This window comes from Callithrix jacchus, chromosome 1 (genome assembly GCF_049354715.1).
Source record: "Callithrix jacchus isolate 240 chromosome 1, calJac240_pri, whole genome shotgun sequence".
Taxonomy (NCBI): domain Eukaryota; kingdom Metazoa; phylum Chordata; class Mammalia; order Primates; family Cebidae; genus Callithrix; species Callithrix jacchus.
The window spans coordinates 209170594-209183706 of record NC_133502.1 but is presented as its reverse complement, the minus strand read 5'-3'; the positions used below and the strand labels follow the sequence as shown (position 1 = coordinate 209183706).

The following is a 13113-nucleotide window of genomic DNA, read 5'->3' as shown; positions in this document are numbered from 1 at the left end:
AGATGTGCCAGCCCTGGTCTGAGTCCTTTTGTGCCCAGCCTGTAAAACCGTAACGGGGCACTGCCACTCCATCCCCTTCACTCCTGCACGCCAGCAGCTCTGGGCTTCTGGAGACAAATCACCATCACGACCACAACCACCAACCCAACGACAGCTCCTCTCCAGTCACAGCCAGGTCGCCAGAGCTGCCAGGAATCCCTCGAGTACTCGCCTTCATCCTCATCTGCATCAAACCCGCTCTCCTGCCACTTTGAGAAGAAGCAAGTGCCATGTGACAGGCGCTACTTGACCCTCTGCATCTGCCCTTCCCTCTCCCTCCCAGTCCCTTCAGAAGCTGTCCTGTGTCTTGCTCCAAACCCACCTCTTCTCCTTCCAGAATTCCCATGCCCACACCCCAGTCCCCATCCCCTCCCTCAGCACTGAAATGTCCCCAAGTGGCTGTCATCTCCAGCAGCTGCCCCAAAACCCCACCTTTTTTCACTCCACCCTGCCCCCATGCACCCACCCTTGTTTTTTCTTCCCTTGATGGCCAGACCTCAAGTCATCCCCACTCCCTGCCTCATTCCCAATCCCCCACAGGCTTAGGGCTGTCCTCAAGACACCTCTGAAGGGACTCTGGCTGGCGTCCCAGTGACCTTCTTGTTGCTAAATCCAGGTGCAATTTCAGTACTAATCTGTCTTGACCCTTGACAGTATGCAGTGGTGTTGCAATCTCCCTTCCTTTTAATTTTTCCCCCTTTTTTTTGAGTTGAAGTTCTGCTCTGGTCATCAGGCTGGAGGGCAGTGGTGCGATCTCGGCTCACTGCAACATCCACCTCCCAAGTTCAAGCACTTCTCCTGCCTCAGCTCCCAAGCAGCTAGGATTACAGGCGCCACCCCATGTCCAGCTGATTTTTGCATTTTTAGTAGACAGGCATTCAGTGACATGCCTACCTCCCCTTGCCTTCTCAAGCTCAGATTTCCCTCCTATCTTTTCAGCCTCATCCCTGGCCCTCCACTGTGGCCTTTTTTTGAGACAGAGTCTTGCTCTGTAGCCCAGGCTGAGTCTCAGCTCACTGAGACCTCCGCCTCCCAGGTTCAAGTAATTCCCTGCCTTGGCCTCCCGAGTAGCTGGAATTACAGGGGCCCACCACCACACCCAGCTAATTTTTGTATTTTTAGTAGAGACGGGGTTTCATCATCTTGACCTGGCTGGTCTTGAACTCCTGACCTCATGATCCACCCGCCTTGGCCTCCCAAAGCACTGGGATTACAGGTGCGAGTCATCTGGCCCAGCCTTGGCCTCTTAATTCTTAGCGAGGCTCAGAGCTTTGGCCTCTTTTCTCATCCCTGGGGAATCTTATCTCTGCCTCAAGATTTCAGGTGCCACCTGATGCTGACTCCCAAATCTCTATTTTGGGCTCCCAACGGTCTCTCATGGACCACATCTGCTTAAACAATGGCATGGATGACATGGATTCCCCCCGCCCTTCTCTGGCACGTCTCAGTGGGGCTCAGCACCGCTCTCCCCATCTCATTTCTCTAACAGGTTGATGACGCCATCTCCACCCCAGCCACCCTGGAGAGAAACCGGGCCATCATCCCTCGCCCTTACTCCCACAGCCAACGAGTCACCAGGTTTCAGTGATCTCATCTCCTTGTCTTCTCTCTATCCTCTCTCTCTCTCTTCCCTCAGCCATGGCCTCCATTCAAGCCACAGCAGCTTGCTCCAGGACGATTGCAGCAGCCTTCTGCCTGGTCTCCCTGCCTTCAGTCTCCATGCAGAGGATAGAGAGATCTATCATCTATCTATCTATCTATCTTTCTTTCCCTTCCTTCCTTCCTTTTTTTCTTCATTTTTTCTTTCTTCCTTTCTTCTTTCTTTTGTCTTCCTCTGTAGCCCAGGCTGGAATGCAGTGGCATGATCTCCGCTCATTGCAACCTTCTCCTCCTGGGAATTCTCCTGCCTCAGCCTCTCGAATAGCTGGGATTACAGACACATGTCACCATGCCCAACTAATTTTTGAATTTTTAGTAGAGACAGGGTTTCATCATGTTGGTCAGGTTGGTCTTGAACTCCTGACCTTGTGATCCACTTGCCTTGGCCTCCCAAAGTGCTGGGATTACAGGCCTGAGCCACTGCACTTGGCCCCTTTCTTTCTTTCTTCCTTTTTTTTTTTTTTTTTTTGAGATGGAGGCACACTCTGTATCCAAGACTGGAGTGCAGTGGTGTGATCTTGGCTCACTGCAACCTCCGACTCCTGGGTTCAGGCGATTCTCCTGCCTCAGCCTCCCAAGTACCTGGGACTACAGGTGCCCACCACCATGCCCAGCTAATTTGAGAGAGCTTTCTAAAACCTAAACTTGGCTAGGCCACTCCTCTGCTCACAACCCTTCCATGGCTCCCTACTGCTGTCAGGACAAAGTGTAAACTCTTTCCATAAGCTTCTGGCCTCTGCTGCTTCCACCACCTCCTCTAGGCTGCAGCTGCTGTGAACTCTGTCCTCGTATCCATCATTCTCTTCTACCCTTCGTGCTTTCAATCTTTCAATCTTGCCGGTCCTTCTCCCCAGAACTTCCTCCCCTGCTTGTCATTCAGTCCCCAGCTCAGATGTCACTTTGTTCAGGAGGCTTCCCAGATCATTCCCAGGCTGACTCGGGCTCCTGTGTTCAAGGTGGGAAACCTACCAGCGCTTCCCTCGTGATGCCACTTTTCTCTCTGACTCGGTGTTCTGTGTCTTCATGGCTGTCTTGCTCATTGAGGACAAGGATGACATCATTTCATTTTTGTGTCTCCAGTGCTTAGCTGGGACCATGGTATATAGTAGGAATATGAGCAATGTTTTTTGTCTTTTTTTTTTTTGAGACAGAGTCCTGTTCTGTCACCCAGGCTGGAGGGCAATGGCGTGATCTCACTGCAGCCTCTGCCTCCCAGGTTCATGCGATTCTCATGCCTCAGCCTCCCAAGTAGCTGAGATTAGGTGTGCGTCACCACACCTGGCTAATTTTTTTTTTTTTTTTTAGTAGAGATGGGATTTCCCTTTGTGGGCTAGGCTGGCCTCAAACTCCTGGCCTCAACAATTTGCCTGCCGGGCTTCCCAAAGTACTGGGATTATGGGTGTGAGCCACTGTGCCCTGCACCAGGAAATTGACTACTGTTAATGGGATGAATGGAGGAGTTGTCCTTGTTCCACTGGGCCTTGTCCCAGGCTAACACAAGAGGGTCAGGCTGTGGCAGGAAAGGGAGGAAGGAAGAGGGTATTATTAGTTTCTTAGAACAGGGGTCTCTAGCCCCTGGGCCTGGTTTGATGGCCTGTTAGGAACTGGGGCTTCCAGTGCAGCAGGAGGTGAGAGGCAGGCCGGGCAGCAAATGAAGCTTCATGGGTATTTACAGCCCCTGCCCATGGCTCGCTCACATTGCACCTGAACTCCACGTGCTGTCAGATCAGTGGTGGCATTCGACTCTCATAGGAGGGCAAATCCTATTGTGAATTTGCATGCAAAGGATCTAGGTTGTATGCTCTTTAGGAGAATCTGATGCCCAATAATCTGTCACTGTCTCCCATCACCTACAGATGGGACCCGTCTAGTCGCAGGAAAACAAACTCAGGACTCCCACTGGTTCTACATTATGATGAGTTTTTTCTCTTCTTTTTTTTTTTTTTTTGAGACAGAGTCTCACTCTGTTGCCCAGGCTGGAGTGCAGTGGTGCGGTCTTGGCCAAGGCAGGAGTTCTGCTTGAGCTCAGGAGTTCAAGACCAGCGGGGGCAACATAGAAAGGCCCATCTCTACAAAATTTAAAAAAAAAATTAGCCAAGTGTGCTGGTCCTCTCCTGTGGTTCCAGCTACTTGGGAGGCTGAGGAGGATCGCTTGGGCCCAGGAGATCAAGGCTGTAGTGAGCAATGTTTGAGCCACTGCACTCCAGCCTGGGTAATACTGGGAGACTCTGTCTATTTAAAACAAACAAAAAAAAAGGTGGGGGGCTGGGAATAGTGGCTTATGCCTGTAATCCCAGCACTTTGGGAGGCCAAGGTAAGTGAATGGCTTGAGGTCAGGAGTTTGAGACGAGCCTGGCCAACATGGTGAAATCCCATCTCTACTAAAAATACAAAAATTAGCTGAGTGTGATGGTGGGCACCTGTAATCCCAGCTACTCAGGAGGATGAAGCAGGAGAATTGCATGAATCTGCTTATCTGTATATTTGAGGCAAGTTTGTATTAAGCCGTGAACTCTAAGGACAAGAATAGAGATGTTGTTAGGTTTCCCACACTAAGAGTAAGGCTGGCCAGGCACAGTGGCTCATGCCTGTGATCCTAGCACTTTGGGAAGCTGAGGTGGGCAAATTATGAGGTCAAGAGATGGAGACCATCCTGGCTAACATGGTAAAACCCCGTCTCCACTAAAAATACAAAAATTAGATGGGTGTGGTGGCTCTCACCTGTAGTTCCAGCTACTCTGGAGGCTGAGGCAGGAGAATCACTTGAACCCGGGAGGCGGAGGTTGCAGTGAGCCGAGATTGTGCCACTGCACTGCAGTCTGGTGCCTGGCGATGGAATGAGACTCTGTCTCAAAAAAAAAAAAAGAGTAAGGCCGTGCACATGTGCATATAGCAGGTACTTCAAAATTAATGGCTGATAAAACAGAAATGAGGACAAGAGGGAAGCACAAGAGGAGGGAGAAAGAGATTAAGAGCTTGCACACTCCACTCACAAACACTCCACATTAGATGCCCCTATCCTGAGAGGCTTGGCACACACTCTACATCTTTGCCTGAAATACCCCTGTTCAGCTTCTCCAAATCCTTACTGTCCTTCACTCTCTTTCGCCATCCCTCTCCATCCTCCACTGTCCCCCTCCATCCCCCACCATCCCCACTTTCCCCCATCGTCCCCCTCCGTCCCTGTCTCCCACAGTCCCCCTCCATCCCCCACCACCCCCACCATCCCCCTCCATCCCCCACCACCCCCACCATCCCCCTCCATCCCCCTCAGTCTCCCACCTTCCCCCTCTGTCCCCCTCCATCCCCAACATTCTCCCACTGTCCCCCACCATGCCCCTCCATCCCTCACCATCCCCCATCATCTCCTACAGTCCCCATCCGTCCCCCTCCATCCCCCTCCATCCCCCACCAAACCCCACTGTTCTCCACTGCCCCCACTGTCCCTCTTCATCCCCCACCGTCCCACACCATCCCCCACCATCCCCCACCATTCCCCATCATTCTCCACCATCCTCCACCATCCTCCACCATCCCCCACCACTCCTCACCATCCCTCACTGTCCCCCACCGTTCCTCATTGTCCACCCTTCATCATCCTTCAGGACTCAGATTCAAGCCAGCTCCCTTGTGAAGCTCCCTGGTTCCCTGTTCCTAAGAACCAGCTTCTCAGCCTGCAGTCTGTCCTGTGAGCTCCTGAGCTGGGCTGAAGTTCCCCCAGAGTAGGGAAATCCTGCCTTTCCTGATCAGGCCTGGCTTTTGCTCTTGGGATGGGAACACACGTGGCTGCTGCCTCACAGCTCAAAGTCACCTCCTGAGGAGCTCACTCCCCTCTTGAGGAGGGCATGAGCCCTAATGTCTGCCTTATCAGGTCGGAGCCATGTAATTGGCATAATCATCACAGCTGTCTTGTGGCCTCCGCACCCTCCTGTCACCTCTCCCATGGCAGCAGAAGGATTTGTCCTAATTGCTTCCTGGCCCAAGCTTCCAGGGCACCCACTGCTTGTAGGACAAGGTCTGCGTCCTTGGCCTGGCACTCAAAACTCTTTTTTTTGAAATGGAGTCTCCCACTGCTGCTTGAGGTGGAGTGCAGTAGCGCGATCTCAGCTCACAGCAACCTCTGCCTCCCTGGTTCAAGTGATTCTCCTGCCTCAGCTTCCCAAGTAGCTGAGATTACAGGTGCCTGCTATTACACCCAGCTAATTTTTTGTATTTTTAGTAGAGACGGGGTTTCACCATGTTGGTCAGGCTAGTCTCGAACTGACCTAATGATTTGCTTGCCTAGGCCCCCCAAAGTGCTGGGATTACAGGGAGACTTTTTCCAGATGACCTCTGGGGACTGCTTTCCTGTTCACGCACCAGGTTTCAGCAGTGCTCAGTCCCTTGCAGGTCCCCAAACAATCCACCCAACCTCATAGTATTGACCTTTGCCCACACAGTTCCTTCCATCTAGAATGTTCTCACTTTCCTCATCCGGCCGGCAAACTCCTATTTAACCTCTGACATCCAATTTAAGATCAGAGGTGGGTAAATTTTTTTTCTGTAAAGGGCCAGAGAGAAACATTTCAGGCTCTGTGGGCCATGAGGTATCTGTCATGATCACTCAACTGCCCCACTGCAGAAAGCAGGAATGTATGTAAACAAATGGGTGGCTGTTCCAGGAACACTTGTTTACAGAGACAGGTGGCAGGCAGGAGAGTTTGCCCACTTCTGCTCAAAATAATCTCACAAAGCTTCCCACGGGAAGGAGTTCAACAATGCCTTCTAGCAATGACTTACATATATATATATTTTTTTAATGAGATGGAGTCTTGCTCTGTCGCCCAGCTGGAGTACAGTGGCACGATCTCTGCTTGCTGCAACCTCTGTCTCCTGGGTTCAAGCAATTCTCCTCCCTCAGCCTCCAGAGTAGCTGGGATTACAGGTATGCACCACCACGCCCATCTAATTTTTGTATTTTTAGTAGAGACGGTGTTTCATCATGTTGGCCAGGCTGGTCTTGAACTCCTGACCTCGTGATCCACCCGTCTCGGCCTCCCAAAGTGCTGGGATTACAGGTGTGAGCCACCGCGCCCGGCTGGTTTATGTATTTTATCATAACACAAACATGGACTGTCATGATCCTATGGTTGTGATGGGTAAATGGGCTGGTGGTCAGACCATCATCTCTCACCTGGATTTCTACAACGGCCTCCCACTGGTCTCCCTTAGGGGCTGTTTTCACAGAATGGACATAAGCTCCTAAAATGTAAATTCATTCTGGTCACTTCTCTGCTCAAAAACCTCTCATGGCTCCCTATTGCCCTGAGAAGGAAAGCCAGTCTTCAAGAGGTTTCCAGTGTCCTGCAAGTCCGACTCTCAATATCCTTTGAACGTCAGCCTCTTGCCTGCGACAGCCCCACTGGCTCCCTACACTCCAGTACAAAGCTCTGAGAGCCTCCCTGCTCTTCCTACAACAAGCCGGGCGGGCTCCTGCCTCAGGGTTGTTGTTCTTCCTCCATCTGGAACGCTCTTTCCAGGTTGTCCACATAGCTCCCTCCTTCTCCTCCGTCAGGTTTTTATTTAAATATCTCCCTTCTCACACTTTTCCTGGCCAGTCTAGTTACAGCTGCAACCCTCCCTCTTCTCTCCTTCCTGTGTCCACTCCCCAGCGTTCCTTACCCTCTAACTCACTATATAGTCCTCCAACTTTTTTTTTTGTTTGTTTTGCTTTTTTGAGATGGAGTCTCCTTCTGTTGCCCAGGCTGGAGTTTAGTGACATGATCTTGGTTCACTGCAGCCTCTGCCTCCCGGGTTCAAGCAATTCTCCTGCCTCAGCCTCCCAAGTAGCTGGGATTACAGGTGCCAGCTGCCACACCCAGCTAGTTTTTTTTTTTTTTGAGATGAAGTCTTGATCTGTCACCCAGGCTGGAGTGCAGTGGCAGGATCTCAGCTCACTGCAATCTCCGACTCCCTGGTTCAAGCGATTCTCCTGCCTCAGCCTCCTGACTAGCTGGGATTACAGGGAAATGCCATGCTCAGCTAATTTTTGTATTTTTAGTAGAGGCAGGTCTTCACCATGTTGGTCAGGATGGTCTCAATCTCCCCACCTCGTGATCTACCCGCCTCAGCCTCCCAAATTGCTGGGATTACAGGCATGAGCCACCGCACCCAGCCTCCTTCAACTTTTTAATTATAAAAATGTTCAGGCCAAGCATGGTGGTTCATGCCTCTAATCCCAGCACTTTGGGAGGCTGAGGCATGCAGATTGCTTGAGGCCAGGAGTTTGAGACCAGCCTAGGCAACAAGGGCGAAACCCAGACTCTACCAAAAGAAAAAAAATTATGCAGGCATGGTGGCCTGAACCTGTAGTCCCAGTTAGTCAGAAGACTGAGGTGGGAGGATCGCTTGAGCCCAGGACATGGAGGTTGTAGTCAGCCAAGGTCACCCCACTGTACTCCAGCCTGGGTGACAGAGCTAGATCCTGTCTGGAAAAAAAAGAGTTCAAACACGCAGATAATGGAAGGACTAGGGCAAAGGCATTCAAGTCCACAACCCCAGATCCCACACTTTAAGCGTGACACCACCCGAAGACATTCACTGAACACACTCAGTAGTTCCGTCTCTATCTTGTTTGGTGCCTGCCTTTCCCACCAGGATGTGAGCAGTACAAAGGCAGGGATTTTGGTCTGTTCTGTTCACTGCAGTTTCCTTAGCACCAAGAACATCGCCTGGCACACAATGGGTGTTTCTGGAGTTTGGAGAGAGGGAAGACAAGACGGGTGCTGAGTCTGCTGCTGCCTCTCACTGACACTGGCAACTGGCACCGCCTCTCACTGACACTGGCAACTGGCACTGCCTCTCACTGACGCTGGCAACTGGCACCGCTTCTCACTGACACTGGCAACTGGCACCGCCTCTCACTGACGCTGGCAACTGGCACCGCCTCTCACTGGCAACTGTGGGAATAACTTTCCCCTGCGGAAACTCAGTCTCTTTGTCTGCAAAGTGGGGGTGACGGTGGTATATCACAGGGCTGTTGCAAGTATCAAAAAGTAAGATGTCAGCCTGGCACAGTGGCTCATGCCTGTGATCCCAGCACTTGGGAGGCAGAGGCGGGCAGATCACCTGAGGTCAGGAGTTCAAGACCAGCCTGATCCCACATGGTGAAATCGTGTCTCCACTAAAAACACAAAAATTAGCCAGGCGCGGTGGCCTTACCGCAGCTACTCCGAAGGCTGAGGCAGGAGAATCACTTAGAACCCGGGAGGTGGAGGTTGCAGTGAGCTAAGATCATGCCACTGTACTCCAGCTTGGGTGACAGAGTGAGACCCTGTCTCTGGGAAAAAAAAAAAAACCACGAAGAGGTGTAAAATTGCACCGTTAGCATGTTAGTTAGATTTTCATCCAGCTCCTTGAAGGAAGGGATTAATCTAGTCTGATCCCCTGTGCTCTGAGCTCTCAGCGGGCAGACACCCTGCTCCCTGATGTACGGGAGGAACCTGGCACAGCATCTCAAGAGAAGATGCTTTGACTTCATCTGCGCAGCTGCATCCACTAGCACTGCAGGACACACTCCCTCGTGCCCACCTGCCCCATCCCTTTACTTGCTCATTCAGTTCTACCTAATAATCCCCTCCACTCTATCTTTTGATTTATCTACTCATTAAATAGTTTCCACCAGAAATACCTAGGGAAGGGATATTTCACTTCGTCAGGTACTGAGATTCTGTTTTGTGAATCTCTTCAAGTGTTTCCAGCAACTGATCCAACCTTGGCCTTTTCTGCATTTTACTTTACTTCTTAAAATTTCTTTCTTTTATGAGACAGAGTCTCGCTCTGTCTCCCAGGCTGGAGTGCAGTGGTGCAATCTTGGCTCACTGCAACCTCCACCTCCTGGATTCAAGTGATCCTCCTGCCTCAGCCTTCCCAGTAACTGGGATTACGGGTGCCCGCCACCATGCCCGGCTATTTTTTTTTTTTTTTTTGTATTTTTAGTAGAGACGGGGTTTCACCATGTTGGTCAGACTAATTTCGAACTCCTGACCTCAGGTAATCCACCCGCCTTGGCCTCCCAAAGTGTTGTGATTATAGGTGTGAGCCACCCTGCCCGGCCCTTTTCCCTTTTCCACATTTGAGATTCGCCTGTGTGTCTGCATTTCCAAACGTGCTTTGCAAAATCCTGAATGCAAGGGTGGGTGTTTGTTGAAGAATGGGACACCTCATGTTGCCCCTGTGGGTTTTCTTAGGAAAGATTGCTTGGCAGTGGGTGGAATGCACGGCCTTTTGCAAGCTCCCTGATAACCATCTCTCTAATTTTGCTTGTTTGGGGTGTGGAGGGCAAGATATTTTCATTGAGAATTCCGAGTCTTTATCCTTTTCTCTTCACTTCAAACTAAAACTCATTTTTTTTTGAGACATGGTCTTGCTCTGTCACCCAGGCTGGAGTGCAGACGATCTTGGCTCACGATATCCTCCACCTCCTGGCTTCCCCCTCACAGAAGCTGGGACCAAAGGCATGCACTACCACATCTGGATAATTTTTATATTTTCTGTATAGACGAGGTTTTTCCATGTTACACAAGCCGGTCTTGAACTCCTGAGCTCAAGTGATCTGCCCACCTCAGCCTCCCAAAGTGTTGGGATTACAGGTTGAGCCACCATGCCCAGCCAAGCTGAAACTCTTTTTTTTTTTTTTTTTGAGATGGAGTGTCACTCTTGTTGCCCAAGCTGGAGTGCAATTGTGCGATCTTGGCTTACTGCAACCTCTGCCTCCCGTGTTCAAGCAATTCTCCTGCCTTAGCCTCCCAAGTAGCTGTAATTACAGGCATGTGCCACCCCACCTGGCTAATTTTGTACTTTTAGTAGAGACAAGGTTTCACCATGTTGGTCGGGCTGGTCTCGAACTCCTGATCTCAAGTGATCCTCCCTCCTTGGCCTCCCAAAGTGCTTGGATTACAAGCGTGAGCCACCGGGCCTGGCCCAGCTGAAACTCTGAAGCAAATTTTAAATCTTACTTTAAGGAACAGTTTTCTCACCTGTAAAATGGGGACAGGAGGATGTTAAGATGGTTAATTTCATTAACCTGTGAAGATTCTTAACTAAAACTTGCACAAGTTGCATTGGCTGCCAGGTCTAGGCACTAATATCATTAGATGGACTGAGGAGAAAACACTTTTTTTTTGAGACAGAGTCTCACTCTGTCACCCAGGCTGGAGTGCAGTCGCACAATCCCAGCTCACTGCAACCTCTGCCTCCCTGGTTCAAGTGATCCTCCTGCCTCAGCCTCCTGAGCAGCTGTGATTACAGGCTATGGCCACCACACCTAGCTAATTATTTGTATTTTTAGTAGAGACAGAGTTTCACCATGTTGGCCAGGCTGGTCTCAAACTCCTGACCTCAAGTGATCTGGGCATATAGATGTGAGTCACTGCCCCTACACACTTCTTTTCACAAGAATAACACCAGCAACTAGACTTCCGACGTAAACAGAGAGCAGTCTGGCAGATTCAGCTAGATCTAGGGTTGGTGATTATTATTACTATTATTTGAGATGGAGTCTCCCTCTGTCACCCAGGCTGGAGTGCAGTGGCACGATCCAGGCTCACTGCAACCTCCGCCTCCCAGGTTCGAGTGATTCTTCTGCCTCAGCCTCCCAAGTAGCTGGGACTACAGGCACATGCCACCACGCCCGGCTGATTTTTTGTATTTTTAGTAGAGATGGAGTTTCACCATGTTAGCCAGGATGGTCTCGATCTTCTGACCTCGTGATCTGCCCGCTTTGGTCTCCCAGAGTGGTGGGATTTCAGGTGTGAGCCACCGCCCGGTCGGGTTGGGGGATTATTAGGGAAAGAAAAGGTGCAACCAAGCCGATGGGCTAAAGAGAGGACATGACCTGGCCGGTCCCATGCAGATGTGTGACTAAAGTCCAGCCTCCTGGCTTCTCTCCAACATACGTCATTATCGTCATTATTAACCCTAACAACTGCCATTTATTGAAATCCCACCATGTGCACGAATGGGGACTAATTTACTTCTAGATGTCACGACACCCTTGTGCCCACTTCTTGGATGATGGGTCTGAGGTTCACAAAGATCATTTGCCCAAGTTCCTACTGAGAGTGCTAAGGTATTTCCTGAGATTGGCTCAGGAGGGGTTGCCAGACAACAATTCACATATTTCTAGCATGATACTAAACTTAGTATATTTTGCTTACATTAAACATTTAGCAGCCCGCGTGGTGGCTCATACCTGTAATCCTAGCACTTTGGGAGGCCGAGATGGGCAGATCACTGAGGTCAGGAGTTCAAGATCAGCCTGGCCAACATGGTGAAACCCTGTCTCTACTAAAAATACAAAAATTAGCTGGCTGTGGTGGGGCATGCCTGTAAGCCCGGCTACTTGTGAGGCCGAGGCAGGAGAATCACTTGAATCTAGGAGGTGGAGGTTGCAGTGAGCTGAGATCATGCCATTGTACTCCAGCCTGGGAGACAGAGCGAGACTTTCTCAAAAAGAAATAAAAAGAGACATATGTGGTAATTTCCTAGAGAGTTTGGCCTCAGTTGTGAAAACAGAAAAGCTCTGATCAATTTCTGTTCTATAGGAAAAAAAACTATTGTCTATTTAGCTGAAATTCAAATTTAACTGAACAGCTTGTATTTTTTATATGCTACATCTGGAAACCCTGGCTTGAGGCTACCTGGCAAAATCAAAACAGGTTCCTCCTTGTTATGCCCTATGCCTCTGTTGCCTTTATTTTTATCTTTACGAGCAATCATTAGTAATAACTTCAGACTCCAGGCTGTCGCCGCTTTAAGAGGCGGAAGGCGGACTCAGGTGAGACTCCTGCCCCTTATCAACATGACTGCCAAGGAGCCGCCACGGGCATCTTCCGCCCCGCACAGACATGGCCGCGCCTCGCCGCCGAGGATTGGTTCCTGCCGAAAGCTCGTCCTCCCTCGGCTAAGAGAGCCCTTTCCATTGGGCAGTTAAAAAAAATGACGGACCCCGCCTCCCGCCGTTCTCGGGCACGGGGGCGGAGCCTAGCGGAGGCCTGGGGCAGGGCCACCAGTGATTGGCGGAGAGCGGCGGTCAGGCCATCACGTGGCCCGAGGCTTATTTGTTTGCGGAAGTAGGAGGAAGTAGAAGCGCTGAATAAGCCGAGGTGAGTGACCTCGCAGGTGGGCGGGGCCTGGGTTCCCTTCCCCAACCTCCTCGGCGCCCCGGACTCCGACGTCTCCGCCGGGCCCTCCTTTGGATCGCCGGGCCCTCCTCGTGTCGCCGATTCTGAGGCATGTCCTCCATTGACCCTTATGTGACTCCCTAAGTGTCGCCAGCTTCCATCTTTTCATCCCCCCCCCAGCGTCCCCAACTCCCATCCCGAGACCGCCCTTGTCTCATCTTGAACTTGTGGACCCCAGGGACCCGAGCTTCGA

General features: G+C 50.9%; 1 protein-coding gene across 19 annotated transcripts in view; it reads left to right on the top strand.

Moving 5' to 3' along the window:
- Positions 1–12799: 12799 nt before the first annotated feature.
- The window catches only part of PLA2G6 (phospholipase A2 group VI), a 57550-nt gene continuing 57236 nt past the window's right edge, over positions 12800–13113 (top strand). For 12 of the 19 annotated variants that reach the window (XM_054241422.2, XM_035272506.3, XM_078340435.1 and 9 more), the window contains exon 1: positions 12800–12969. The gene's annotated coding sequence lies outside the window, so the exon portion shown is untranslated. The remainder of the gene's footprint in view (positions 12970–13113) is intronic. The other 7 variants (XM_035272539.3, XM_035272510.3, XM_035272534.3 and 4 more) reach the window with 1 other exon arrangement.